At 42.3% G+C, this 27796-nt stretch overlaps 32 non-coding genes across 32 annotated transcripts; all 32 read right to left on the bottom strand.

Annotated features, from left to right (window-relative positions):
- Window positions 1-22: 22 nt before the first annotated feature.
- On the bottom strand, window positions 23-94 carry TRNAA-UGC (transfer RNA alanine (anticodon UGC)). The gene has a single exon. It is a non-coding gene; the product is annotated as a tRNA-Ala (tRNA).
- Window positions 95-1060: 966 nt separating this feature from the next.
- TRNAA-UGC (transfer RNA alanine (anticodon UGC)) lies at window positions 1061-1132 on the bottom strand. Its single transcript has one exon. It is a non-coding gene; the product is annotated as a tRNA-Ala (tRNA).
- A 619-nt stretch (window positions 1133-1751) lies between these two features.
- On the bottom strand, window positions 1752-1823 carry TRNAA-UGC (transfer RNA alanine (anticodon UGC)). The gene has a single exon. It is a non-coding gene; the product is annotated as a tRNA-Ala (tRNA).
- A 1308-nt stretch (window positions 1824-3131) lies between these two features.
- Window positions 3132-3203, bottom strand: TRNAA-CGC (transfer RNA alanine (anticodon CGC)). Its single transcript has one exon. It is a non-coding gene; the product is annotated as a tRNA-Ala (tRNA).
- A 966-nt stretch (window positions 3204-4169) lies between these two features.
- TRNAA-CGC (transfer RNA alanine (anticodon CGC)) lies at window positions 4170-4241 on the bottom strand. The gene has a single exon. It is a non-coding gene; the product is annotated as a tRNA-Ala (tRNA).
- A 620-nt stretch (window positions 4242-4861) lies between these two features.
- TRNAA-CGC (transfer RNA alanine (anticodon CGC)) lies at window positions 4862-4933 on the bottom strand. Its single transcript has one exon. It is a non-coding gene; the product is annotated as a tRNA-Ala (tRNA).
- Window positions 4934-5552: 619 nt separating this feature from the next.
- TRNAA-UGC (transfer RNA alanine (anticodon UGC)) lies at window positions 5553-5624 on the bottom strand. Its single transcript has one exon. It is a non-coding gene; the product is annotated as a tRNA-Ala (tRNA).
- A 1312-nt stretch (window positions 5625-6936) lies between these two features.
- Window positions 6937-7008, bottom strand: TRNAA-UGC (transfer RNA alanine (anticodon UGC)). Its single transcript has one exon. It is a non-coding gene; the product is annotated as a tRNA-Ala (tRNA).
- A 2348-nt stretch (window positions 7009-9356) lies between these two features.
- On the bottom strand, window positions 9357-9428 carry TRNAA-UGC (transfer RNA alanine (anticodon UGC)). The gene has a single exon. It is a non-coding gene; the product is annotated as a tRNA-Ala (tRNA).
- A 1307-nt stretch (window positions 9429-10735) lies between these two features.
- Window positions 10736-10807, bottom strand: TRNAA-UGC (transfer RNA alanine (anticodon UGC)). The gene has a single exon. It is a non-coding gene; the product is annotated as a tRNA-Ala (tRNA).
- Window positions 10808-13501: 2694 nt separating this feature from the next.
- TRNAA-UGC (transfer RNA alanine (anticodon UGC)) lies at window positions 13502-13573 on the bottom strand. Its single transcript has one exon. It is a non-coding gene; the product is annotated as a tRNA-Ala (tRNA).
- A 963-nt stretch (window positions 13574-14536) lies between these two features.
- TRNAA-UGC (transfer RNA alanine (anticodon UGC)) lies at window positions 14537-14608 on the bottom strand. Its single transcript has one exon. It is a non-coding gene; the product is annotated as a tRNA-Ala (tRNA).
- Window positions 14609-15228: 620 nt separating this feature from the next.
- Window positions 15229-15300, bottom strand: TRNAA-UGC (transfer RNA alanine (anticodon UGC)). Its single transcript has one exon. It is a non-coding gene; the product is annotated as a tRNA-Ala (tRNA).
- Window positions 15301-15913: 613 nt separating this feature from the next.
- Window positions 15914-15985, bottom strand: TRNAA-UGC (transfer RNA alanine (anticodon UGC)). Its single transcript has one exon. It is a non-coding gene; the product is annotated as a tRNA-Ala (tRNA).
- A 273-nt stretch (window positions 15986-16258) lies between these two features.
- Window positions 16259-16330, bottom strand: TRNAA-UGC (transfer RNA alanine (anticodon UGC)). Its single transcript has one exon. It is a non-coding gene; the product is annotated as a tRNA-Ala (tRNA).
- Window positions 16331-16604: 274 nt separating this feature from the next.
- On the bottom strand, window positions 16605-16676 carry TRNAA-CGC (transfer RNA alanine (anticodon CGC)). Its single transcript has one exon. It is a non-coding gene; the product is annotated as a tRNA-Ala (tRNA).
- Window positions 16677-17295: 619 nt separating this feature from the next.
- Window positions 17296-17367, bottom strand: TRNAA-UGC (transfer RNA alanine (anticodon UGC)). The gene has a single exon. It is a non-coding gene; the product is annotated as a tRNA-Ala (tRNA).
- Window positions 17368-18333: 966 nt separating this feature from the next.
- Window positions 18334-18405, bottom strand: TRNAA-UGC (transfer RNA alanine (anticodon UGC)). The gene has a single exon. It is a non-coding gene; the product is annotated as a tRNA-Ala (tRNA).
- Window positions 18406-19368: 963 nt separating this feature from the next.
- On the bottom strand, window positions 19369-19440 carry TRNAA-UGC (transfer RNA alanine (anticodon UGC)). The gene has a single exon. It is a non-coding gene; the product is annotated as a tRNA-Ala (tRNA).
- Window positions 19441-20060: 620 nt separating this feature from the next.
- TRNAA-UGC (transfer RNA alanine (anticodon UGC)) lies at window positions 20061-20132 on the bottom strand. Its single transcript has one exon. It is a non-coding gene; the product is annotated as a tRNA-Ala (tRNA).
- Window positions 20133-20745: 613 nt separating this feature from the next.
- On the bottom strand, window positions 20746-20817 carry TRNAA-UGC (transfer RNA alanine (anticodon UGC)). The gene has a single exon. It is a non-coding gene; the product is annotated as a tRNA-Ala (tRNA).
- A 273-nt stretch (window positions 20818-21090) lies between these two features.
- On the bottom strand, window positions 21091-21162 carry TRNAA-UGC (transfer RNA alanine (anticodon UGC)). The gene has a single exon. It is a non-coding gene; the product is annotated as a tRNA-Ala (tRNA).
- Window positions 21163-21436: 274 nt separating this feature from the next.
- Window positions 21437-21508, bottom strand: TRNAA-CGC (transfer RNA alanine (anticodon CGC)). Its single transcript has one exon. It is a non-coding gene; the product is annotated as a tRNA-Ala (tRNA).
- Window positions 21509-22127: 619 nt separating this feature from the next.
- TRNAA-UGC (transfer RNA alanine (anticodon UGC)) lies at window positions 22128-22199 on the bottom strand. Its single transcript has one exon. It is a non-coding gene; the product is annotated as a tRNA-Ala (tRNA).
- Window positions 22200-23159: 960 nt separating this feature from the next.
- On the bottom strand, window positions 23160-23231 carry TRNAA-UGC (transfer RNA alanine (anticodon UGC)). Its single transcript has one exon. It is a non-coding gene; the product is annotated as a tRNA-Ala (tRNA).
- Window positions 23232-23504: 273 nt separating this feature from the next.
- TRNAA-UGC (transfer RNA alanine (anticodon UGC)) lies at window positions 23505-23576 on the bottom strand. Its single transcript has one exon. It is a non-coding gene; the product is annotated as a tRNA-Ala (tRNA).
- A 274-nt stretch (window positions 23577-23850) lies between these two features.
- Window positions 23851-23922, bottom strand: TRNAA-CGC (transfer RNA alanine (anticodon CGC)). The gene has a single exon. It is a non-coding gene; the product is annotated as a tRNA-Ala (tRNA).
- Window positions 23923-24541: 619 nt separating this feature from the next.
- Window positions 24542-24613, bottom strand: TRNAA-UGC (transfer RNA alanine (anticodon UGC)). The gene has a single exon. It is a non-coding gene; the product is annotated as a tRNA-Ala (tRNA).
- Window positions 24614-25577: 964 nt separating this feature from the next.
- On the bottom strand, window positions 25578-25649 carry TRNAA-UGC (transfer RNA alanine (anticodon UGC)). The gene has a single exon. It is a non-coding gene; the product is annotated as a tRNA-Ala (tRNA).
- A 957-nt stretch (window positions 25650-26606) lies between these two features.
- Window positions 26607-26678, bottom strand: TRNAA-UGC (transfer RNA alanine (anticodon UGC)). Its single transcript has one exon. It is a non-coding gene; the product is annotated as a tRNA-Ala (tRNA).
- Window positions 26679-26952: 274 nt separating this feature from the next.
- On the bottom strand, window positions 26953-27024 carry TRNAA-CGC (transfer RNA alanine (anticodon CGC)). The gene has a single exon. It is a non-coding gene; the product is annotated as a tRNA-Ala (tRNA).
- Window positions 27025-27644: 620 nt separating this feature from the next.
- On the bottom strand, window positions 27645-27716 carry TRNAA-UGC (transfer RNA alanine (anticodon UGC)). The gene has a single exon. It is a non-coding gene; the product is annotated as a tRNA-Ala (tRNA).
- Between the last annotated feature and the right edge of the window lie 80 nt (window positions 27717-27796).

The following is a 27796-nucleotide window of genomic DNA, read 5'->3' as shown; positions in this document are numbered from 1 at the left end:
ACCGCTAAAGTCGAGAGCACTCTGGAGGTGCCGGGGATTGAACCCAAGACTTCTCACATGCAAAGCGAGCGCTCTACCACTGAGCTACACCCGCGTTACATCTGGAGCACTCATTACCGAGTTTCTTGGTGCTCATCAGCTTGTTCTAACAATAAAATAATTCAATAGTTGAAATAAACAAAATCATCTCGTCATTGCTGCCTGATACAGTTTTTTCATCATTGAGGAAAGCTGCATATTTCTATAGTCAAAGAAATTGGCAGCGCTGTTCGATGAAATGTATTTTGATATGCGCACCGGTAACTCGTGGTGCCGTAGTATTACAACAGGCAATAAAAAAAGATACCGCTAAAGTCGAGAGCTCTTTCGAGGGGCCGGGGTCTGAACCCGGGACTACTCACATGCAAAGCGAGCGCTCTACCACTGAGCTACATCCCCGTTACATCTGGAGCACTCATTAACGAGTTTCTTGGTGCTAATCAGCTTCTCCTAACAATAAAATAATTCAATAGTTAAAATAAACAAAATTATCTTGTCATTGCTGCTTGATACAGTTTTTTCATCATTGAGAAAAGTCGCTTATCTCTATAGTCAAAGAAATTGGCAGCGCTGTTCGATGAAATGTATTTCATGATGTGCGCACCGGTAACTCGTGTTGCCGTAGTATTACAACAGGCAATAAAAAAAAGATACCGCTAAAGTCGAGAGCGCTTTCGAGGGGCCGGGGTCTGAGCCCGGGACTACTCACATGCAAAGCGAGCGCTCTACCACTGAGCTACACCCCCGTTACATAAGGAGCACTCATTAACGAGTTTCTTGGTGCTCATCAGCTTCTCCTAACAATAAAATAATTCAATAGTTGAAATAAACAAAATCATCCCATCATTTCTGGCTGATACAGTTTTTTTCATCATTGAGAAAAGCCGCTTATCTCTATATTCAAAGAAAATGGCAGCGCTGTTTGATGAAATGTATTTCATGATATGCGCACTGGTAACTCGTGGTGCCGTAGTATTACAACAGACAATAAAAAAAGATACCGCAAAAGTTGAGAGAACTTTGGAGGTGCCGGGGATTGAACCCGGGACTTCTCACATGCAAAGCGAGCGCTCTATCACTGACCTACACCCCCGTTACATCTGGAGCACTCATTAACAAGTTTCGTGGTGCTCATTACCTTGTTCTAACAATAAAATAATTCAATAGTTGAAATAAACAAAATCATCTCGTCATTGCTGCCTGATACAGTTTTTTTCATCATTGAGAAAAGTCGCTTATCTTTCTAGTCAAAGAAAATGGCAGCGCTGTTCGATGAAATGTATTTCATGATATGCGCACCGGTAACTCGTGGTGCCGTAGTATTACAACCGGCAATAAAAAAGATACCGCTAAAGTCGAGAGCACTTTGGAGGTGCCGGGGATTGAACCCGGAACTTCTCACTTGCAATGCGAGCACTCTATCACTGAGCTACACCCCTGTTACATCTGGAGCACTCATTAACGATTTTCTTGGTGCTCATTAGCTTGTTCTAACAATAAATATTTCAATAGTTGAAATAAAGAAAATCATCTCGTTATTGCTGCCTGATACAGTTTTTTTCATCATTGAGGAAAGCCGCTTATCTCTATAGTCAAAGAAATGGCAGCGCTATTCGATGAAATGTATTTCATGATATGCGCACCGGAAACTCGTGGTGCCGCAGTATTACAACAGGCAATAAATAAAGATACCGCTAAAGTCGAGAGCGCATTGGAGGTGCCGGGGATTGAACCCGAGACTTCTCACATGCAAAGCTAGTGCTCTACCACTGAGCTACACCCCCGTTACATCTGGAGCACTCATTAACGAGTTTCTTGGTGCTCATTAGCTTGTTCTAACAATAAATATTTCAATAGTTGAAATAAAGAAAATCATCTCGTTATTGCTGCCTGATACAGTTTTTTTCATCATTGAGGAAAGCCGCTTATCTCTATAGTCAAAGAAATGGCAGCGCTGTTCGATGAAATGTATTTCATGATATGCGCACCGGTAACTCGTGGTGCCGTAGTATTACAACAGGCAATAAATAAAGATACCGCTAAATTCAAGAGCGCTTTGGAGGTGCCGGGGATTGAACCCGAGACTTCTCACATGCAAAGCTAGTGCTCTACCACTGAGCTACACCCCTGTCACATCTGGAGCACTCATTAACGAGTTTCTTGGTGCTCATCAGCTTGTTCAAACAATAAAATAATCAATTAGTTGAAATAAACAAAATCATCTCGTCATTCTGCCTGATACAGTTTTTTAATCATTGAGGAAAGCTGCATATTTCTATAGTCAAAGAAATTGGCAGCGCTGTTCGATGAAATGTATTTAATGATATGCGCACCGGTAACTCGTGGTGCCGTAGTATTACAACAGGTAATAAAAAAGATACCGCTAAAGTCGAGAGCGCTTTCGAGGTTCCGGGGTCTGAACCCGAGACTACTCACATGCAAAGCGAACGCTCTACCACTGAGCTACACCCCCTTTACATCTGGAGCACTCATTAACGAGTTTCTTGGTGCTCATCAGCTTGTTCTAACAACAAAATAATTCAATAGTTGAAATAAACAAAATCATCTCGTCATTGCTGCCTGATACAGTTTTTTTCATCATTGTGAAAAGCCGCTTATCTCTATAGTCAAAGAAAATGGCAGCGCTGTTCGATGAAATGTATTTCATGATATGCGTACCGGTGACTCGTGGTGCCGTAGTATTACAACAGGCAATAAAAAAAGATACTGCTAAAGTCGAGAGCGCTTTGGAGGTGCCGGAGATTCAACCCGGGACTTCTCACATGCAAAGCAAGCGCTCTACCACTGAGCTACACCCCCTCTATATCTGGAGCACTCATTAACGAGTTTCTTGGTGCTCATCAGCTTGTTAAAATATAAAATAATCAATTAGTTGAAATAAACAAAATCGTCTCGTCATTGCTGCCTGATACAGTTTTTTCATCATTGAGGAAAGCCGCTTATCTCTATAGTAAAAGAAAATGGCAGCGCTGTTCGATGAAATGTATTTCATGATATGCGCACCGGTAACTCGTGTTGCCGTAGTATTACAACAGGCAATAAAAAAGTTACCGCTAAAGTCGAGAGCGCTTTGGAGGGGCCGGGGGCTGAACCCGGGACTTCTCACATGCGAAGCGAGCGCTCTACCACTGAGCTACACCCCCGTTACATCTGGAGCACTCATTAACGAGTTTCTTGGTGCTCATCAGCTTGTTCTAACAATAAAATAATTCAATAGTTGAAATAAACAAAATCATCTCGTCATTGCTGCCTGATACAGTTTTTTCATCATTGACGAAAGTTGCATATTTCTATAGTCAAAGAAATTGGCAGCGCTGTTCGATGAAATGTATTTCATGATATGCGCACCGGTAACTCGTGGTGCCGTAGTATTACAACAGGCAATAAAAAAAAGATACCGCTGAAGTCGAGAGCGCTTTCGAGGTTTCGGGGTCTGGACCCGGGACTACTCACATGCAAAGCGAGCGCTCTATTACTGAGCTACACCCCCGTTACATCTGGAGCACTCATTAACGAGTTTCTTGGTGCTCATCAGCTTCTCCTAACAATAAAATAATTCAATAGTTGAAATAAACAAAATCATTTCGGCATTGCTGCCTGATAAAGTTTTTTCATCATTGAGGAAAGCCGCTTATCTCTATAGTCAAAGAAAATGGCAGCGCTGTTCGATGAAATGTATTTCATGATATGCGCACCGGTAACTCGTGGTGCCGTAGTATTACAACAGGCAATAAAAAAAGATACCGCTAAAGTCGAGAGCGCTTTGGAGGGGCCGGGGGCTGAACCCGGGACTTCTCACATGCGAAGCGAGCGTTCTACCACTGAGCTACACCCCCGTTACATCTGGAGCACTCATTAACGAGTTTCTTGGTGCTCATCAGCTTGTTCTAACAATAAAATAATTCAATAGTTGAAATAAACAAAACCATCTCGTCATTGCTGCCTGATACAGTTTTTTCATCATTGAGGAAAGCTGCATATTTATATAGTCAAAGAAAATGGCAGCGCTGTTCGATGGAATGTACTTCATGATATGCGCACCGGTAACTCGTGGTGCCGTAGTATTACAACAGGCAATAAAAAAGTTACCGCTAAAGTCGAGAGCGCTTTGGAGGGGCCGGGGGCTGAACCCGGGACTTCTCACATGCGAAGCGAGCGCTCTACCACTGAGCTACACCCCCGTTACATCTGGAGCACTCATTAACGAGTTTCTTGGTGCTCATCAGCTTGTTCTAACAATAAAATAATTCAATAGTTGAAATAAACAAAATCATCTCGTCATTGCTGCCTGATACTGTTTTTTCATCATTGAGGAAAGTTGCATATTTCTATAGTCAAAGAAATTGGCAGCGCTGTTCGATGAAATGTATTTCATGATATGCGCACCGGTAACTCGTGGTGCCGTAGTATTACAACAGGCAATAAAAAAAAGATACCGCTGAAGTCGAGAGCGCTTTCGAGGTTCCGGGGTCTGGACCCGGGACTACTCACATGCAAAGCGAGCGCTCTATTACTGAGCTACACCCCCGTTACATCTGGAGCACTCATTAACGAGTTTCTTGGTGCTCATCAGCTTTTCCTAACAATAAAATAATTCAATAGTTGAAATAAGCAAAATCATCTCGTCATTGCTGCCTGATACAGTTTTTTCATCATTGAGAAAAGTCGCTTATCTCCTTAGCCAAAGAAAATGGCAGCGCTGTTCGATGAAATGTATTTCATGATATGCGCACGGGTAACTCGCGGTGGTGTAGTATTACAACAGGCAATAAAAAAGTTACCGCTAAAGTCGAGAGCGCTTTGGAGGTGCCGGGGATTGAACCCGGGACTTCTCACATGCGAAGCGAGCGCTCTACAACTGAGCTACACCCCCGTTACATCTGGAGCACTCATTAACGAGTTTCTTGGTGCTCATCAGCTTATTCTAACAATAAAATAATTCAATAGTTGAAATAAACAAAATCATCTCGTCATTTTGCCTGATACAGTTTTTTCATCATTGAGGAAAGCTGCATATTTCTATAGTCAAAGAAATTGGCAGCGCTGTTCGATGAAATTTATTTCATGATATGCGCACTGGTAACTCGTGTTGCCGTAGTATTACAAAAGGCAATAAAAAAAGATACCGCTAAAGTCGAGAGCGCTTTCGAGGGGCCGGGGTCTGAGCCCGGGACTACTCACATGCAAAGCGAGCGCTCTATCACTGACCTACACCCCCGTTACATCTGGAGCACTCATTAACAAGTTTCTTGGTGCTCATTAGCTTGTTCTAACAATAAAATAATTCAATAGTTGAAATAAACATAATCATCTCGTCATTGCTGCCTGATACAGTTTTTTTCATCATTGAGAAAAGTCGCTAATCTCTATAGTCAAAGAAAATGGCAGCGCTGTTCGATGAAATGTATTACATGATATGCGCACCGGTAACTCGTGGTGCCGTAGTATTACAACAGGCAATAAAAAAGATACCGCTAAAGTCGAGAGCACTTTGGAGGTGCCGGGGATTGAACCCGGAACTTCTCACTTGCAATGCGAGCGCTCTACCACTGAGCTACACCCCTGTTACATCTGGAGCACTCATTAACGAGTTTCTTGGTGCTCATTAGCTTGTTCTAACAATAAACTATTTCAATAGTTGAAATAAAGAAAATCATCTCGTTATTGCTGCCTGATACAGTTTTTTTCATCATTGAGGAAAGCCGCTTATCTCTATAGTCAAAGAAAATGGCAGCGCTGTTCGATGAAATGTATTTCATGATATGCGCACCGGTAACGCGTGGTGCCGTAGTATTACAACAGGCAATAAAAAAAGATACCGCTAAAGTCGAGAGCGCTTTGGAGGTTCCGGGGATTGAACCCGAGACTTCTCACATGCAAAGCGAGTGCTCTACCACTGAGCTACACCCCTGTTACGTCTGGAGCACTCATTAACGAGTTTCTTGGTGCTCATCAGCTTGTTCAAACAATAAAATATTCAATTAGTTGAAATAAACAAAATCATCTCGTCATTCTGCCTGATACAGTTTTTTAATCATTGAGGAAAGCTGCATATTTCTATAGTCAAAGAAAATGGCAGCGCTGTTCGATGAAATGTATTTAATGATATGCGCACCGGTAACTCGTGGTGCCGTAGTATTACAACAGGTAATAAAAAAAGATACCGCTAAAGTAGAGAGCGCTTTGGAGGTGCCGGGGATTGAACCCGAGACTTCTCACATGCAAAGCGAGTGCTCTATTACTGAGCTACACCCCCTTTACATCTGGAGCACTCATTAACGAGTTTCTTGGTGCTCATCAGCTTGTTCTAACAATAAAATTATTCAATAGTTGAAATAAACAAAATCATCTCGTCATTGCTGCCTGATACAGTTTTTTTCATCATTGAGGAAAGCCGCTTATCTCTATAGTCAAAGAATATGGCAGCGCTGTTCGATGAAATGTATTTCATGATATGCGCACCGGTAACTCGTGGTGCCGTAGTATTACAACAGGCAATAAAAAAAGATACCGCTAAAGTAGAGAGCGCTTTGGAAGTCCGGGGATTGAACCCAAGACTTCTCACATGCAAAGCGAGCGCTCTACCACTGAGCTACGCCCCCGTTACATCTGAAGCACTCATTAACGAGTTTCTTGGTGCTCATCAGCTTGTTCTAACAATAAAATAATTCAATAGTTGAAATAAACATAATCATCTCGTCATTGCTGCCTGATACGGTTTTTTTCATCATTGAGAAAAGTCGCTAATCTCTATAGTCAAAGAAAATGGCAGCGCTGTTCGATGAAATGTATTTCATGATATGCGCACCGGTAACTCGTGGTGCCGTAGTATTACAACAGGCAATAAAAAAGATACCGCTAAAGTCGAGAGAACTTTGGAGGTGCCGGGGATTGAACCCGGAACTTCTCACTTGCAATGCGAGCGCTCTACCACTGAGCTACACCCCCGTTACATCTGGAGCACTCATTAACGAGTTTCTTGGTGCTCATTAGCTTGTTCTAACAATAAATTATTTCAATAGTTGAAATAAAGAAAATCATCTCGTTATTGCTGCCTGATACAGTTTTTTTTCATCATTGAGGAAAGCCGCTTATCTCTATAGTCAAAGAAAATGGCAGCGCTGTTCGATGAAATGTATTTCATGATATGCGCACCGGTAACTCGTGGTGCCGTAGTATTACAACAGGCAATAAAAAAAGATACCGCTAAAGTCGAGAGCGCTTTGGAGGTTCCGGGGATTGAACCCGAGACTTCTCACATGCAAAGCGAGTGCTCTACCACTGAGCTACACCCCTGTTACATCTGGAGCACTCATTAACGAGTTTCTTGGTGCTCATCAGCTTGTTCAAACAATAAAATATTCAATTTTTTGAAATAAACAAAATCATCTCGTCATTCTGCTTGATACAGTTTTTTAATCATTGAGGAAAGCTGCATATTTCTATAGTCAAAGAAAATGGCAGCGCTGTTCGATGAAATGTATTTAATGATATGCGCACCGGTAACTCGTGGTGCCGTAGTATTACAACAGGTAATAAAAAAAGGATACCGCAAAAGTCGAGAGCGCTTTCGAGGTGCCGGCATCTGAACCCGGGACTCACATGCAAAGCGAGCGCTCTAACACTGAGCTACACCCCCTTTACATCTGGAGCACTCAATAACGAGTTTCTTGGTGCTCATCAGCTTGTTCTAACAATAAAATAATTCAATAGTTGAAATAAACAAAATCATCTCGTCATTGCTGCCTGATACAGTTTTTTTCATCATTGAGAAAAGCCGCTTATCTCTATAGTCAAAGAAAATGGCAGCGCTGTTCGATGAAATGTATTTCATGATATGCGTACCGGTGACTCGTGGTGCCGTAGTATTACAACAGGCAATAAAAAAAGATACCGCTAAAGTCGAGAGCGCTTTGGAGGTGCCGGGGAATCAACCCGGGACTTCTCACATGCAAAGCGAGCGCTCTACCACTGAGCTACGCCCCCGTTACATCTGCAGCACTCATTAACGAGTTTCTTGGTGCTCATCAGCTTGTTCTAACAATAAAATAATTCAATAGTTGAAATAAACAAAACCATCTCGTCATTGCTGCCTGATACAGTTTTTTCATCATTGAGGAAAGCTGCATATTTTTATAGTCAAAGAAAATGGCAGCGCTGTTCGATGAAATGTATTTCATGATATGCGCACCGGTAACTCGTGTTGCCGTAGTATTACAACATGCAATAAAAAAGTTACCGCTAAAGTCGAGAGCGCTTTGGAGGGGCCGGGGGCTGAACCCGGGACTTCTCACATGCGAAGCGAGCGCTCTATTACTGAGCTACACCCCCGTTACATCTGGAGCACTCATTAACGAGTTTCTTGGTGCTCATCAGCTTCTCCTAACAATAAAATAATTCAATAGTTGAAATAAACAAAATCATCTCGTCATTGCTGCCTGATACAGTTTTTTCATCATTGAGAAAAGCGGCTTATCTCTATAGTCAAAGAAAATGGCAGCGCTGTTCGATGAAATGTATTTCATGATATGCGCACCGGTAACTCGTGGTGCCGTAGTATTACAGCAGGCAATAAAAAAGATACCGCTAAAGTCGAGAGCGCTTTGGAGGTACCGGGGATTATACCCGGGACTTCTCACATGCAAAGCGAGCACTGTACCACTGAGCTACACCCCCGTTACATCTGGAGCACTCATTAACGAGTTTCTTGGTGCTCATCACGTTGTCCAAACAAAAAATAATCAATTAGTTAAAATAAACAAAATCGTCTCGTCATTGCTGCCTGATACAGTTTTTTTCATCATTGAGGAAAGCCGCTTATCTCTATAGTCAAAGAAAATGGCAGCGCTGTTCGATGAAATGTATTTCATGATATGCGCACCGGTAACTCGTGGTGCCGTAGTATTACAAAAGGCAATAAAAAAAGATACCGCTAAAGTTGAGAGCGCTTTCTTGGGGCCGGGGTCTGAGCCCGGGACTACTCACATGCAAAGCGAGCGCTCTATCACTGACCTACACCCCCGTTACATCTGGAGCACTCATTAACAAGTTTCTTGGTGCTCATTAGCTTCTTCTAACAATAAAATAATTCAATAGTGGAAATAAACATAATCATCTCGTCATTGCTGCCTGATACAGTTTTTTTCATCATTGAGAAAAGTCGCTAATCTCTATAGTCAAAGAAAATGGCAGCGCTGTTCGATGAAATGTATTTCATAATATGCGCACCGGTAACTCGTGGTGCCGTAGTATTACAACAGGCAATAAAAAAGATACCGCTAAAGTCTAGAGCACTTTGGAGGTGCCGGGGATTGAACCCGAGACTTCTCACATGCAAAGCGAGTGCTCTACCACTGAGCTACACCCCTGTTACACCTGGAGCACTCATTAACGAGTTTCTTGGTGCTCATCAGCTTGTTCAAACAATAAAATAATAAATTAGTTGAAGTAAACAAAAACATCTCGTCATTCTGCCTGATACTGTTTTTTAATCATTGAGGAAAGCTGCATATTTCTATAGTCAAAGAAAATGGCAGCGCTGTTCGATGAAATGTATTTAATGATATGCGCACCGGTAACTCGTGGTGCCGTAGTATTACAACAGGTAATAAAAAAAAACCGCTAAATTCGAGAGCGCTTTCGAGGTGCCGGCGTCTGAACCCGGGACTCACATGCAAAGCGAGCGCTCTACCACTGAGCTACACCCCCTTTACATCTGGAGCACTCATTAACGAGTTTCTTGGTGCTCATCAGCTTGTTCTAACAATAAAAAAATTCAATAGTTGAAATAAACAAAATCATGTCGTCGTTGCTGCCTGATACAGTTTTTTGCATCATTGAGAAAAGCCGCTTATCTCTATAGTCAAAGAAAATGGCAGCGCTGTTCGATGAAATGTATTTCATGATATGCGTACCGGTGACTCGTGGTGCCGTAGTATTACAACAGGCAATAAAAAAAGATACCGCTAAAGTCGAGAGCGCTTTGGAGGTGCCGGGGAATCAACCCGGGACTTCTCACATGCAAAACAAGCGCTCTACCACTGAGCTACACCCCCTTTACATCTGGAGCACTCATTAACGAGTTTCTTGGTGCTCATCAGCTTGTTAAAACAGTAAAATAACCAATTAGTTGAAATAAACAAAATTGTCTCGTCATTGCTGCCTGATACAGTTTTTTTCATCATTGAGGAAAGCCGCTTATCTCTATAGTCAAAGAAAATGGCAGCGCTGTTCGATGAAATGTATTTCATGATATGCGCACCGGTAACTCGTGGTGCCGTAGTATTACAACAGGCAATAAAAAAAGATACCGCTAAAGTAGAGAGCGCTTTAAAAGTCCGGGGATTGAACCCAAGACTTCTCACATGCAAAGCGAGCGCTCTACCACTGAGCTACGCCCCCGTTACATCTGAAGCACTCATTAACGAGTTTCTTGGTGCTCATCAGCTTGTTCTAACAATAAAATAATTCAATAGTTGAAATAAACATAATCATCTCGTCATTGCTGCCTGATACGGTTTTTTTCATCATTGAGAAAAGTCGCTAATCTCTATAGTCAAAGAAAATGGCAGCGCTGTTCGATGAAATGTATTTCATGATATGCGCACCGGTAACTCGTGGTGCCGTAGTATTACAACAGGCAATAAAAAAGATACCGCTAAAGTCGAGAGCACTTTGGAGGTGCCGGGGATTGAACCCGGAACTTCTCACTTGCAATGCGAGCGCTCTACCACTGAGCTACACCCCCGTTACATCTGGAGCACTCATTAACGAGTTTCTTGGTGCTCATTAGCTTGTTCTAACAATAAATTATTTCGATAGTTGAAATAAAGAAAATCATCTCGTTATTGCTGCCTGATACAGTTTTTTTCATCATTGAGGAAAGCCGCTTATCTCTATAGTCAAAGAAAATGGCAGCGCTGTTCGATGAAATGTATTTAATGATATGCGCACCGGTAACTCGTGGTGCCGTAGTATTACAACAGGTAATAAAAAAAGGATACCGCAAAAGTCGAGAGCGCTTTCGAGGTGCCGGCGTCTGAACCCGGGACTCACATGCAAAGCGAGCGCTCTACCACTGAGCTACACCCCCTTTACATCTGGAGCACTCATTAACGAGTTTCTTGGTGCTCATCAGCTTGTTCTAACAATAAAATAATTCAATAGTTGAAATAAACAAAATCATCTCGTCATTGCTGCCTGATACAGTTTTTTTCATCATTGAGAAAAGCCGCTTATCTCTATAGTCAAAGAAAATGGCAGCGCTGTTCGATGAAATGTATTTCATGATATGCGTACCGGTGACTCGTGGTGCCGTAGTATTACAACAGGCAATAAAAAAAGATACCGCTAAAGTCGAGAGCGCTTTGGAGGTGCCGGGGAATCAACCCGGGACTTCTCACATGCAAAGCGAGCGCTCTACCACTGAGCTACGCCCCCGTTACATCTGCAGCACTCATTAACGAGTTTCTTGGTGCTCATCAGCTTGTTCTAACAATAAAATAATTCAATAGTTGAAATAAACAAAACCATCTCGTCATTGCTGCCTGATACAGTTTTTTCATCATTGAGGAAAGCTGCATATTTCTATAGTCAAAGAAAATGGCAGCGCTGTTCGATGAAATGTATTTCATGATATGCGCACCGGTAACTCGTGTTGCCGTAGTATTACAACAGGCAATAAAAAAGTTACCGCTAAAGTCGAGAGCGCTTTGGAGGGGCCGGGGGCTGAACCCAGGACTTCTCACATGCGAAGCGAGCGCTCTATTACTGAGCTACACCCCCGTTACATCTGGAGCACTCATTAACGAGTTTCTTGGTGCTGATCAGCTTCTCCTAACAATAAAATAATTCAATAGTTGAAATAAACAAAATCATCTCGTCATTGCTGCCTGATACAGTTTTTTTATCATTTTGAAAAGCGGCTTATCTCTATAGTCAAAGAAAATGGCAGCGCTGTTCGATGAAATGTATTTCATGATATGCGCACCGGTAACTCGTGGTGCCGTAGTATTACAGCAGGCAATAAAAAAGATACCGCTAAAGTCGAGAGCGCTTTGGAGGTACCGGGGATTATACCCGGGACTTCTCACATGCAAAGCGAGCACTGTACCACTGAGCTACACCCCCGTTACATCTGGAGCACTCATTAACGAGTTTCTTGGTGCTCATCACGTTGTCCAAACAAAAAATAATCAATTAGTTAAAATAAACAAAATCGTCTCGTCATTGCTGCCTGATACAGTTTTTTTCATCATTGAGGAAAGCCGCTTATCTCTATAGTCAAAGAAAATGGCAGCGCTGTTCGATGAAATGTATTTCATGATATGCGCACCGGTAACTCGTGGTGCCGTAGTATTACAAAAGGCAATAAAAAAAGATACCGCTAAAGTTGAGAGCGCTTTCGAGGGGCCGGGGTCTGAGCCCGGGACTACTCACATGCAAAGCGAGCGCTCTATCACTGACCTACACCCCCGTTACATCTGGAGCACTCATTAACAAGTTTCTTGGTGCTCATTAGCTTCTTCTAACAATAAAATAATTCAATAGTTGAAATAAACATAATCATCTCGTCATTGCTGCCTGATACAGTTTTTTTCATCATTGAGAAAAGTCGCTAATCTCTATAGTCAAAGAAAATGGCAGCGCTGTTCGATGAAATGTATTTCATAATATGCGCACCGGTAACTCGTGGTGCCGTAGTATTACAACAGGCAATAAAAAAGTTACCGCTAAAGTCGAGAGCGCTTCGGAGGGGCCGGGGGCTGAACCCGGGACTTCTCACATGCGAAGCGAGCGCTCTACCACTGAGCTACACTCCCGTTACATCTGGAGCACTCATTAACGAGTTTGTTGGTGCTCATCAGCTTGTTCTAACAATAAAATAATTCAATAGTTGAAATAAACAAATTCATCTGGTCATTGTGCCTGATACAGTTTTTTCATCATTGAGGAAAGCTGCATATTTCTATAGTCAAAGAAATTGGCAGCGCTGTTCGATAAAATGTATTTCATGATATGCGCACCGGTAACTCGTGGTGCCGTAGTATTACAACAGGCAATAAAAAAAAGATACCGCTAAAGTCGAGAGCGCTTTCGAGGTGCCGGGGTCTGAACCCGGGACTACTCACATGCAAAGCGAGCGCTCTATTACTGAGCTACACCCCCGTTACATCTGGAGCACTCATTAACGAGTTTCTTGGTGCTCATCAGCTTCTCCTAACAATAAAATATTTCAATAGTTGAAATAAACAAAATCATCTCGTCATTGCTGCCTGATACAGTTTTTTAATCATTGAGAAAAGCGGCTTATCTCTATAGTCAAAGAAACAGGCAGCGCTGTTCGATGAAATGTATTTCATGATATGCGCACCGGTAACTCGTGGTGCCGTAGTATTACAACAGGCAATAAAAAAAGATACCGCTAAAGTCGAGAGCGCTTTGGAGGTGCCGGGGATTGAACCCAAGACTTCTCACATGCAAAGCGAGTGCTCTACCACTGAGCTACACCCCCGTTACATCTGGAGCACTCATTAACGAGTTTCTTGTTGCTCATCAGCTTGTTCTAACAATAAAATAATTCAATAGTTGAAATAAACAAAACCATCTCGTCATTGCTGCCTGATACAGTTTTTACATCATTGAAGAAAGCTGCGTATTTCTATAGTCAAAGAAAATGGCAGCGCTGTTCGATGAAATGTATTTCATGATATGCGCACCGGTAACTCTGGTGCCGTAGTATTACAACAGGCAATAAAAAAGTTACCGCTAAAGTCGAGAGCGCTTTGGAGGGGCCGGGGGCTGAACACGGGACTTCTCACATGCGAAGCGAGCGCTCTACCACTGAGCTACACCCCCTTTACATCTGGAGCACTCATTAACGAGTTTCTTGGTGCTCATCAGCTTGTTCTAACAATAAAATAATTCAATAGTTGAAATAAACAAATTCATCTCGTCATGGCTGCCTGATACAGTTTTTTCGTCATTGAGGAAAGCTGCATATTTCTATAGTAAAAGAAATTGGCAGCGCTGTTCGATGAAACGTATTTCATGATATGCGCACCGGTAACTCGTGGTGCCGTAGTATTACAACAGGCAATAAAAAAAGATACCGCTAAAGTCGAGAGCGCTTTCGAGGTGCCGGGGTCTGAACCCGGGACTACTCACATGCAAAGCGAGCGCTCTATTACTGAGCTACACCCCCGTTACATCTGGAGCACTCATTAACGAGTTTCTTGGTGCTCATCAGCTTCTCCTAACAATAAAATATTTCAATAGTTGAAATAAACAAAATCATCTCGTCATTGCTGCCTGATACAGTTTTTTCATCATTGAGAAAAGCGGCTTATCTCTATAGTCAAAGAAAATGGCAGCGCTGTTCGATGAAATGTATTTCATGATATGCGCACCGGTAACTCGTGGTGCCGTAGTATTACAGCAGGCAATAAAAAAGATACCGCTAAAGTCGAGAGCGCTTTGGAGGTACCGGGGATTATACCCGGGACTTCTCACATGCAAAGCGAGCGCTCTACCACTGAGCTACACCCCCGTTACATCTGGAGCACTCATTAACGAGTTTCTTGGTGCTCATCACGTTGTCCAAACAAAAAAATAATCAATTAGTTAAAATAAACAAAATCGTCTCGTCATTGCTGCCTGATACAGTTTTTTTCATCATTGAGGAAAGCCGCTTATCTCTATAGTCAAAGAAAATGGCAGCGCTGTTCGATGAAATGTATTTCATGATATGCGCACCGGTAACTCGTGGTTCCGTAGTATTACAAAAGGCAATAAAAAAAGATACCGCTAAAGTCGAGAGCGCTTTCGAGGGGCCGGGGTCTGAGCCCGGGACTACTCACATGCAAAGCGAGCGCTCTATCACTGACCTACACCCCCGTTACATCTGGAGCACTCATTAACAAGTTTCTTGGTGCTCATTAGCTTCTTCTAACAATAAAATATTTCAATAGTTGAAATAAACATAATCATCTCGTCATTGCTGCCTGATACAGTTTTTTTATCATTGAGAAAAGTCGCTAATCTCTATAGTCAAAGAAAATGGAAGCGCTGTTCGATGAAATGTATTTCATGATATGCGCACCGGTAACTCGTGGTGCCGTAGTATTACAACAGGCAATAAAAAAGATACCGCTAAGGTCGAGAGCACTTTGGAGGTGCCGGGGATTGAACCCGAGACTTCTCACATGCAAAGCGAGTGCTCTACCACTGAGCTACACCCCTGTTACATCTGGAGCACTCATTAAAGAGTTTCTTGGTGCTCATCAGCTTGTTCAAACAATAAAATAATCAATTAGTTGAAATAAACAAAATCATCTCGTCATTCTGCCTGATACTGTTTTTTAATCATTGAGGAAAGCTGCATATTTCTATAGTCAATGAAAATGGCAGCGCTGTTCGATGAAATGTATTTAATGATATGCGCACCGGTATTTCGTGGTGCCGTAGTATTACAACAGGTAATAAAAAAACCGCTAAAGTCGAGAGCGCTTTCGAGGTGCCGGCGTCTGAACCCGGGACTCACATGCAAAGCGAGCGCTCTACCACTGAGCTACACCCCCTTTACATCTGGAGCACTCATTAACGAGTTTCTTGGTGCTCATCAGCTTGTTCTAACAATAAAATAATTCAATAGTTGAAATAAACAAAATCATCTCGTCATTGCTGCCTGATACAGTTTTTTTCATCATTGAGAAAAGCCGCTTATCTCTATAGTCAAAGAAAATGGCAGCGCTGTTCGATGAAATGTATTTCATGATATGCGCACCGGTAACTCGTGGTGCCGTAGTATTACAACAGGCAATAAAAAAAGATACCGCTAAAGTCGAGAGCGCTTTGAAGGTGCCGGGGATTGAACCCAAGACTTCTCACATGCAAAGCGAGCGCTCTACCACTGAGCTACACCCCCGTTACATCTGGAGCACTCATTAACGAGTTTCTTGTTGCTCATCAGCTTGTTCTAACAATAAATAATTCAATAGTTGAAATAAACAAAACCATCTCGTCATTGCTGCCTGATACAGTTTTTACATCATTGAAGAAAGCTGCATATTTCTATAGTCAAAGAAAATGGCAGCGCTGTTCGATGAAATGTATTTCATGATATGCGCACCGGTAACTCTGGTGCCGTAGTATTACAACAGGCAATAAAAAGAAGATACCGCTAAAGTCGAGAGCACTTTGGAGGTGCCGGGGATTGAACCCAAGACTTCTCACATGCAAAGCGAGCGCTCTACCACTGAGCTACACCCCCGTTACATCTGGAGCACTCATTACCGAGTTTCTTGGTGCTCATCAGCTTGTTCTAACAATAAAATAATTCAATAGTTGAAATAAACAAAATCATCTCGTCATTGCTGCCTGATACAGTTTTTTCATCATTGAGGAAAGCTGCATATTTCTATAGTCAAAGAAAATGGCAGCGCTGTTCGATGAAATGTATTTCATGATATGCGCACCAGTAACTCGTGTTGCCGTAGTATTACAACAGGCAATAAAAAAAGTTACCGCTAAAGTCGAGAGTGCTTTGGAGGTGCCGGGGATTGAACCCGGGACTTTTCACATGCGAAGCGAGCGCTCTACCACTGAGCTACACCCCCGTTACATCTGGAGCACTCATTAACGAGTTTCTTGGTGCTCATCAGCTTGTTCTAACAATAAAATAATTCAATAGTTGAAATAAACGAAATCATCTCGTCATTGCTGCCTGAACAGTTTTTTCATCATTGAGGAAAGCTGCATATTTCTATAGTCAAAGAAATTGGCAGCGCTGTTCGATGAAATGTATTTCATGATATGCGCACCGGTAACTCGTGTTGCCGTAGTATTACAACAGGATATAAAAAAGATACCGCTAAAGTCGAGAGCGCTTTCGAGGGGCCGGGGTCAGAGCCCGGGACTACTCACATGCAAAGCGAGCGCTCTACCACTGAGCGACACCCCCGTTACATATGGAGCACTCATTAACGAGTTTCTTGGTGCTCATCAGCTTCTCCTAACAATAAAATAATTCAATAGTTGAAATAAACAAAATTATCCCGTCATTTCTGGCTGATACAGTTTTTTTCATCATTGAGAAAAGCCGCTTATCTCTATAGTCAAAGAAAATGGCAGCGCTGTTCGATGAAATGTATTTCATGATATGCGCACCGGTAACTCGTGGTGCCGTAGTATTACAACAGACAATAAAAAAAGATACCGCAAAAGTCGAGAGCACTTTGGAGGTGCCGGGGATTGAACCCGGGACTTCTCACATGCAAAGCGAGCGCTCTATCACTGACCTACACCCCCGTTACATCTGGAGCACTCATTAACAAGTTTCTTGGTGCTCATTAGCTTCTTCTAACAATAAAATAATTCAATAGTTGAAATAAACATAATCATCTCGTCATTGCTGCCTGATACAGTTTTTTTCATCATTGAGAAAAGTCGCTAATCTCTATAGTCAAAGAAAATGGCAGCGCTGTTCGATGAAATGTATTTCATAATATGCGCACCGGTAACTCGTGGTGCCGTAGTATTACAACAGGCAATAAAAAAGTTACCGCTAAAGTCGAGAGCGCTTCGGAGGGGCCGGGGGCTGAACCCGGGACTTCTCACATGCGAAGCGAGCGCTCTACCACTGAGCTACACTCCCGTTACATCTGGAGCACTCATTAACGAGTTTGTTGGTGCTCATCAGCTTGTTCTAACAATAAAATAATTCAATAGTTGAAATAAACAAATTCATCTGGTCATTGTGCCTGATACAGTTTTTTCATCATTGAGGAAAGCTGCATATTTCTATAGTCAAAGAAATTGGCAGCGCTGTTCGATAAAATGTATTTCATGATATGCGCACCGGTAACTCGTGGTGCCGTAGTATTACAACAGGCAATAAAAAAAAGATACCGCTAAAGTCGAGAGCGCTTTCGAGGTGCCGGGGTCTGAACCCGGGACTACTCACATGCAAAGCGAGCGCTCTATTACTGAGCTACACCCCCGTTACATCTGGAGCACTCATTAACGAGTTTCTTGGTGCTCATCAGCTTCTCCTAACAATAAAATATTTCAATAGTTGAAATAAACAAAATCATCTCGTCATTGCTGCCTGATACAGTTTTTTAATCATTGAGAAAAGCGGCTTATCTCTATAGTCAAAGAAACAGGCAGCGCTGTTCGATGAAATGTATTTCATGATATGCGCACCGGTAACTCGTGGTGCCGTAGTATTACAACAGGCAATAAAAAAAGATACCGCTAAAGTCGAGAGCGCTTTGGAGGTGCCGGGGATTGAACCCAAGACTTCTCACATGCAAAGCGAGTGCTCTACCACTGAGCTACACCCCCGTTACATCTGGAGCACTCATTAACGAGTTTCTTGTTGCTCATCAGCTTGTTCTAACAATAAAATAATTCAATAGTTGAAATAAACAAAACCATCTCGTCATTGCTGCCTGATACAGTTTTTACATCATTGAAGAAAGCTGCGTATTTCTATAGTCAAAGAAAATGGCAGCGCTGTTCGATGAAATGTATTTCATGATATGCGCACCGGTAACTCTGGTGCCGTAGTATTACAACAGGCAATAAAAAAGTTACCGCTAAAGTCGAGAGCGCTTTGGAGGGGCCGGGGGCTGAACACGGGACTTCTCACATGCGAAGCGAGCGCTCTACCACTGAGCTACACCCCCTTTACATCTGGAGCACTCATTAACGAGTTTCTTGGTGCTCATCAGCTTGTTCTAACAATAAAATAATTCAATAGTTGAAATAAACAAATTCATCTCGTCATGGCTGCCTGATACAGTTTTTTCGTCATTGAGGAAAGCTGCATATTTCTATAGTAAAAGAAATTGGCAGCGCTGTTCGATGAAACGTATTTCATGATATGCGCACCGGTAACTCGTGGTGCCGTAGTATTACAACAGGCAATAAAAAAAGATACCGCTAAAGTCGAGAGCGCTTTCGAGGTGCCGGGGTCTGAACCCGGGACTACTCACATGCAAAGCGAGCGCTCTATTACTGAGCTACACCCCCGTTACATCTGGAGCACTCATTAACGAGTTTCTTGGTGCTCATCAGCTTCTCCTAACAATAAAATATTTCAATAGTTGAAATAAACAAAATCATCTCGTCATTGCTGCCTGATACAGTTTTTTCATCATTGAGAAAAGCGGCTTATCTCTATAGTCAAAGAAAATGGCAGCGCTGTTCGATGAAATGTATTTCATGATATGCGCACCGGTAACTCGTGGTGCCGTAGTATTACAGCAGGCAATAAAAAAGATACCGCTAAAGTCGAGAGCGCTTTGGAGGTACCGGGGATTATACCCGGGACTTCTCACATGCAAAGCGAGCGCTCTACCACTGAGCTACACCCCCGTTACATCTGGAGCACTCATTAACGAGTTTCTTGGTGCTCATCACGTTGTCCAAACAAAAAAATAATCAATTAGTTAAAATAAACAAAATCGTCTCGTCATTGCTGCCTGATACAGTTTTTTTCATCATTGAGGAAAGCCGCTTATCTCTATAGTCAAAGAAAATGGCAGCGCTGTTCGATGAAATGTATTTCATGATATGCGCACCGGTAACTCGTGGTTCCGTAGTATTACAAAAGGCAATAAAAAAAGATACCGCTAAAGTCGAGAGCGCTTTCGAGGGGCCGGGGTCTGAGCCCGGGACTACTCACATGCAAAGCGAGCGCTCTATCACTGACCTACACCCCCGTTACATCTGGAGCACTCATTAACAAGTTTCTTGGTGCTCATTAGCTTCTTCTAACAATAAAATATTTCAATAGTTGAAATAAACATAATCATCTCGTCATTGCTGCCTGATACAGTTTTTTTATCATTGAGAAAAGTCGCTAATCTCTATAGTCAAAGAAAATGGAAGCGCTGTTCGATGAAATGTATTTCATGATATGCGCACCGGTAACTCGTGGTGCCGTAGTATTACAACAGGCAATAAAAAAGATACCGCTAAGGTCGAGAGCACTTTGGAGGTGCCGGGGATTGAACCCGAGACTTCTCACATGCAAAGCGAGTGCTCTACCACTGAGCTACACCCCTGTTACATCTGGAGCACTCATTAAAGAGTTTCTTGGTGCTCATCAGCTTGTTCAAACAATAAAATAATCAATTAGTTGAAATAAACAAAATCATCTCGTCATTCTGCCTGATACTGTTTTTTAATCATTGAGGAAAGCTGCATATTTCTATAGTCAATGAAAATGGCAGCGCTGTTCGATGAAATGTATTTAATGATATGCGCACCGGTATTTCGTGGTGCCGTAGTATTACAACAGGTAATAAAAAAACCGCTAAAGTCGAGAGCGCTTTCGAGGTGCCGGCGTCTGAACCCGGGACTCACATGCAAAGCGAGCGCTCTACCACTGAGCTACACCCCCTTTACATCTGGAGCACTCATTAACGAGTTTCTTGGTGCTCATCAGCTTGTTCTAACAATAAAATAATTCAATAGTTGAAATAAACAAAATCATCTCGTCATTGCTGCCTGATACAGTTTTTTTCATCATTGAGAAAAGCCGCTTATCTCTATAGTCAAAGAAAATGGCAGCGCTGTTCGATGAAATGTATTTCATGATATGCGCACCGGTAACTCGTGGTGCCGTAGTATTACAACAGGCAATAAAAAAAGATACCGCTAAAGTCGAGAGCGCTTTGAAGGTGCCGGGGATTGAACCCAAGACTTCTCACATGCAAAGCGAGCGCTCTACCACTGAGCTACACCCCCGTTACATCTGGAGCACTCATTAACGAGTTTCTTGTTGCTCATCAGCTTGTTCTAACAATAAATAATTCAATAGTTGAAATAAACAAAACCATCTCGTCATTGCTGCCTGATACAGTTTTTACATCATTGAAGAAAGCTGCATATTTCTATAGTCAAAGAAAATGGCAGCGCTGTTCGATGAAATGTATTTCATGATATGCGCACCGGTAACTCTGGTGCCGTAGTATTACAACAGGCAATAAAAAGAAGATACCGCTAAAGTCGAGAGCACTTTGGAGGTGCCGGGGATTGAACCCAAGACTTCTCACATGCAAAGCGAGCGCTCTACCACTGAGCTACACCCCCGTTACATCTGGAGCACTCATTACCGAGTTTCTTGGTGCTCATCAGCTTGTTCTAACAATAAAATAATTCAATAGTTGAAATAAACAAAATCATCTCGTCATTGCTGCCTGATACAGTTTTTTCATCATTGAGGAAAGCTGCATATTTCTATAGTCAAAGAAAATGGCAGCGCTGTTCGATGAAATGTATTTCATGATATGCGCACCAGTAACTCGTGTTGCCGTAGTATTACAACAGGCAATAAAAAAAGTTACCGCTAAAGTCGAGAGTGCTTTGGAGGTGCCGGGGATTGAACCCGGGACTTTTCACATGCGAAGCGAGCGCTCTACCACTGAGCTACACCCCCGTTACATCTGGAGCACTCATTAACGAGTTTCTTGGTGCTCATCAGCTTGTTCTAACAATAAAATAATTCAATAGTTGAAATAAACGAAATCATCTCGTCATTGCTGCCTGAACAGTTTTTTCATCATTGAGGAAAGCTGCATATTTCTATAGTCAAAGAAATTGGCAGCGCTGTTCGATGAAATGTATTTCATGATATGCGCACCGGTAACTCGTGTTGCCGTAGTATTACAACAGGATATAAAAAAGATACCGCTAAAGTCGAGAGCGCTTTCGAGGGGCCGGGGTCAGAGCCCGGGACTACTCACATGCAAAGCGAGCGCTCTACCACTGAGCGACACCCCCGTTACATATGGAGCACTCATTAACGAGTTTCTTGGTGCTCATCAGCTTCTCCTAACAATAAAATAATTCAATAGTTGAAATAAACAAAATTATCCCGTCATTTCTGGCTGATACAGTTTTTTTCATCATTGAGAAAAGCCGCTTATCTCTATAGTCAAAGAAAATGGCAGCGCTGTTCGATGAAATGTATTTCATGATATGCGCACCGGTAACTCGTGGTGCCGTAGTATTACAACAGACAATAAAAAAAGATACCGCAAAAGTCGAGAGCACTTTGGAGGTGCCGGGGATTGAACCCGGGACTTCTCACATGCAAAGCGAGCGCTCTATCACTGACCTACACCCCCGTTACATCTGGAGAACTCATTAACAAGTTTCTTGGTGCTCATTAGCTTGTTCTAACAATAAAATAATTCAATAGTTGAAATAAACATAATTATCTCGTCATTGCTGCCTGATACAGTTTTTTTCATCTTTGAGAAAAGTCGCTTATCTCTATAGTCAAAGAAAATGGCAGCGCTGTTCGATGAAATGTATTTCATGATATGCGCACCGGTAACTCGTGGTGCCGTAGTATTACAACAGGCAATAAAAAAGATACCGTTAAAGTCGAGAGCACTTTCGAGGTGCCGGGGATTGAACCCGGAACTTCTCACATGCAAATCGAGCGCTCTACCACTGAGCTAAACCCCTGTTACATCTGGAGCACTCATTACCGAGTTTCTTGGTGCTCATCAGCTTGTTCTAACAATAAAATAATTCAATAGTTGAAATAAACGAAATCATCTCGTCATTGCTGCCTGATACAGTTTTTTCATCATTGAGGAAAGCTGCATATTTCTATAGTCAATGAAAATGGCAGCGCTGTTCGATGAAATGTATTTAATGATATGCGCACCGGTATTTCGTGGTGCCGTAGTATTACAACAGGTAATAAAAAAACCGCTAAAGTCGAGAGCGCTTTCGAGGTGCCGGCGTCTGAACCCGGGACTCACATGCAAAGCGAGCGCTCTACCACTGAGCTACACCCCCTTTACATCTGGAGCACTCATTAACGAGTTTCTTGGTGCTCATCAGCTTGTTCTAACAATAAAATAATTCAATAGTTGAAATAAACAAAATCATCTCGTCATTGCTGCCTGATACAGTTTTTTTCATCATTGAGAAAAGCCGCTTATCTCTATAGTCAAAGAAAATGGCAGCGCTGTTCGATGAAATGTATTTCATGATATGCGCACCGGTAACTCGTGGTGCCGTAGTATTACAACAGGCAATAAAAAAAGATACCGCTAAAGTCGAGAGCGCTTTGAAGGTGCCGGGGATTGAACCCAAGACTTCTCACATGCAAAGCGAGCGCTCTACCACTGAGCTACACCCCCGTTACATCTGGAGCACTCATTAACGAGTTTCTTGTTGCTCATCAGCTTGTTCTAACAATAAATAATTCAATAGTTGAAATAAACAAAACCATCTCGTCATTGCTGCCTGATACAGTTTTTACATCATTGAAGAAAGCTGCATATTTCTATAGTCAAAGAAAATGGCAGCGCTGTTCGATGAAATGTATTTCATGATATGCGCACCGGTAACTCTGGTGCCGTAGTATTACAACAGGCAATAAAAAGAAGATACCGCTAAAGTCGAGAGCACTTTGGAGGTGCCGGGGATTGAACCCAAGACTTCTCACATGCAAAGCGAGCGCTCTACCACTGAGCTACACCCCCGTTACATCTGGAGCACTCATTACCGAGTTTCTTGGTGCTCATCAGCTTGTTCTAACAATAAAATAATTCAATAGTTGAAATAAACAAAATCATCTCGTCATTGCTGCCTGATACAGTTTTTTCATCATTGAGGAAAGCTGCATATTTCTATAGTCAAAGAAAATGGCAGCGCTGTTCGATGAAATGTATTTCATGATATGCGCACCAGTAACTCGTGTTGCCGTAGTATTACAACAGGCAATAAAAAAAGTTACCGCTAAAGTCGAGAGTGCTTTGGAGGTGCCGGGGATTGAACCCGGGACTTTTCACATGCGAAGCGAGCGCTCTACCACTGAGCTACACCCCCGTTACATCTGGAGCACTCATTAACGAGTTTCTTGGTGCTCATCAGCTTGTTCTAACAATAAAATAATTCAATAGTTGAAATAAACGAAATCATCTCGTCATTGCTGCCTGAACAGTTTTTTCATCATTGAGGAAAGCTGCATATTTCTATAGTCAAAGAAATTGGCAGCGCTGTTCGATGAAATGTATTTCATGATATGCGCACCGGTAACTCGTGTTGCCGTAGTATTACAACAGGATATAAAAAAGATACCGCTAAAGTCGAGAGCGCTTTCGAGGGGCCGGGGTCAGAGCCCGGGACTACTCACATGCAAAGCGAGCGCTCTACCACTGAGCGACACCCCCGTTACATATGGAGCACTCATTAACGAGTTTCTTGGTGCTCATCAGCTTCTCCTAACAATAAAATAATTCAATAGTTGAAATAAACAAAATTATCCCGTCATTTCTGGCTGATACAGTTTTTTTCATCATTGAGAAAAGCCGCTTATCTCTATAGTCAAAGAAAATGGCAGCGCTGTTCGATGAAATGTATTTCATGATATGCGCACCGGTAACTCGTGGTGCCGTAGTATTACAACAGACAATAAAAAAAGATACCGCAAAAGTCGAGAGCACTTTGGAGGTGCCGGGGATTGAACCCGGGACTTCTCACATGCAAAGCGAGCGCTCTATCACTGACCTACACCCCCGTTACATCTGGAGAACTCATTAACAAGTTTCTTGGTGCTCATTAGCTTGTTCTAACAATAAAATAATTCAATAGTTGAAATAAACATAATTATCTCGTCATTGCTGCCTGATACAGTTTTTTTCATCTTTGAGAAAAGTCGCTTATCTCTATAGTCAAAGAAAATGGCAGCGCTGTTCGATGAAATGTATTTCATGATATGCGCACCGGTAACTCGTGGTGCCGTAGTATTACAACAGGCAATAAAAAAGATACCGTTAAAGTCGAGAGCACTTTCGAGGTGCCGGGGATTGAACCCGGAACTTCTCACATGCAAATCGAGCGCTCTACCACTGAGCTAAACCCCTGTTACATCTGGAGCACTCATTACCGAGTTTCTTGGTGCTCATCAGCTTGTTCTAACAATAAAATAATTCAATAGTTGAAATAAACGAAATCATCTCGTCATTGCTGCCTGATACAGTTTTTTCATCATTGAGGAAAGCTGCATATTTCTATAGTCAAAGAAATTGGCAGCGCTGTTCGATGAAATGTATTTCATGATATGCGCACCGGTAACTCGTGGTGCCGTAGTATTACAAAAGGCAATAAAAAAAGATACCGCTAAAGTCGAGAGCGCTTTCGAGGGGCCGGGGTCTGAGCCCGGGACTACTCACATGCAAAGCGAGCGCTCTATCACTGACCTACACCCCCGTTACATCTGGAGCACTCATTACAAGTTTCTTGGTGCTCATTAGCTTCTTCTAACAATAAAATAATTCAATGGTTGAAATAAACATAATCATCTCGTCATTGCTGCCTGATACAGTTTTTTTATCATTGAGAAAAGTCGCTAATCTCTATAGTCAAAGAAAATGGAAGCGCTGTTCGATGAAATGTATTTCATGATATGCGCACCGGTAACTCGTGGTGCCGTAGTATTACAACAGGCAATAAAAAAGATACCGCTAAGGTCGAGAGCACTTTGGAGGTGCCGGGGATTGAACCCGAGACTTCTCACATGCAAAGCGAGTGCTCTACCACTGAGCTACACCCCTGTTACATCTGGAGCACTCATTAAAGAGTTTCTTGGTGCTCATCAGCTTGTTCAAACAATAAAATAATCAATTAGTTGAAATAAACAAAATCATCTCGTCATTCTGCCTGATACTGTTTTTTAATCATTGAGGAAAGCTGCATATTTCTATAGTCAATGAAAATGGCAGCGCTGTTCGATGAAATGTATTTAATGATATGCGCACCGGTATTTCGTGGTGCCGTAGTATTACAACAGGTAATAAAAAAACCGCTAAAGTCGAGAGCGCTTTCGAGGTGCCGGCGTCTGAACCAGGGACTCACATGCAAAGCGAGCGCTCTACCACTGAGCTACACCCCCTTTACATCTGGAGCCCTCATTAACGAGTTTCTTGGTGCCCATCAGCTTGTTCTAACAATAAAATAATTCAATAGTTGAAATAAACAAAATCTTCTCGTCATTGCTGCCTGATACAGTTTTTTTCATCATTGAGAAAAGCCGCTTATCTCTATAGTCAAAGAAAATGGCAGCGCTGTTCGATGAAATGTATTTCTTGATATGCGCACCGGTAACTCGTGGTGCCGTAGTATTACAACAGGCAATAAAAAAAGATACCGCTAAAGTCGAGAGCGCTTTGAAGGTGCCGGAATTGAACCCAAGACTTCTCACATGCAAAGCGAGCGCTCTACCACTGAGCTACACCCCCGTTACATCTGGAGCACTCATTAACGAGTTTCTTGTTGCTCATCAGCTTGTTCTAACAATAAATAATTCAATAGTTGAAATAAACAAAACCATCTCGTCATTGCTGCCTGATACAGTTTTTACATCATTGAAGAAAGCTGCATATTTCTATAGTCAAAGAAAATGGCAGCGCTGTTCGATGAAATGTATTTCATGATATGCGCACCGGTAACTCTGGTGCCGTAGTATTACAACAGGCAATAAAAAAAAGATACCGCTAAAGTCGAGAGCACTTTGGAGGTGCCGGGGATTGAACCCAAGACTTCTCACATGCAAAGCGAGCGCTCTACCACTGAGCTACACCCCCGTTACATCTGGAGCACTCATTACCGAGTTTCTTGGTGCTCATCAGCTTGTTCTAACAATAAAATAATTCAATAGTTGAAATAAACAAAATCATCTCGTCATTGCTGCCTGATACAGTTTTTTCATCATTGAGGAAAGCTGCATATTTCTATAGTCAAAGAAAATGGCAGCGCTGTTCGATGAAATGTATTTCATGATATGCGCACCAGTAACTCGTGTTGCCGTAGTATTACAACAGGCAATAAAAAAAGTTACCGCTAAAGTCGAGAGCGCTTTGGAGGTGCCGGGAATTGAACCCGGGACTTTTCACATGCGAAGCGAGCGCTCTACCACTGAGCTACACCCCCGTTACATCTGGAGCACTCATCAACGAGTTTCTTGGTGCTCATCAGCTTGTTCTAACAATAAAATAATTCAATAGTTGAAATAAACGAAATCATCTCGTCATTGCTGCCTGATACAGTTTTTTCATCATTGAGGAAAGCTGCATATTTCTATAGTCAAAGAAATTGGCAGCGCTGTTCGATGAAATGTATTTCATGATATGCGCACCGGTAACTCGTGTTGCCGTAGTATTACAACAGGATATAAAAAAGATACCGCTAAAGTCGAGAGCGCTTTCGAGGGGCCGGGGTCAGAGCCCAGGACTACTCACATGCAAAGCGAGCGCTCTACCACTGAGCGACACCCCCGTTACATATGGAGCACTCATTAACGAGTTTCTTGGTGCTCATCAGCTTCTCCTAACAATAAAATAATTCAATAGTTGAAATAAACAAAATTATCCCTTCATTTCTGGCTGATACAGTTTTTTTCATCATTGAGAAAAGCCGCTTATCTCTATAGTCAAAGAAAATGGCAGCGCTGTTCGATGAAATGTATTTCATGATATGCGCACCGGTAACTCGTGGTGCCGTAGTATTACAACAGACAATAAAAAAAGATACCGCAAAAGTCGAGAGCACTTTGGAGGTGCCGGGGATTGAACCCGGGACTTCTCACATGCAAAGCGAGCGCTCTATCACTGACCTACACCCCCGTTACATCTGGAGAACTCATTAACAAGTTTCTTGGTGCTCATTAGCTTGTTCTAACAATAAAATAATTCAATAGTTGAAA

Source organism: Rhipicephalus microplus, chromosome 3, assembly GCF_043290135.1.
Source record: "Rhipicephalus microplus isolate Deutch F79 chromosome 3, USDA_Rmic, whole genome shotgun sequence".
Taxonomy (NCBI): domain Eukaryota; kingdom Metazoa; phylum Arthropoda; class Arachnida; order Ixodida; family Ixodidae; genus Rhipicephalus; species Rhipicephalus microplus.
Note: the sequence above shows the minus strand (reverse complement) of the source record. Positions and strands in the feature narration are given on the sequence as shown.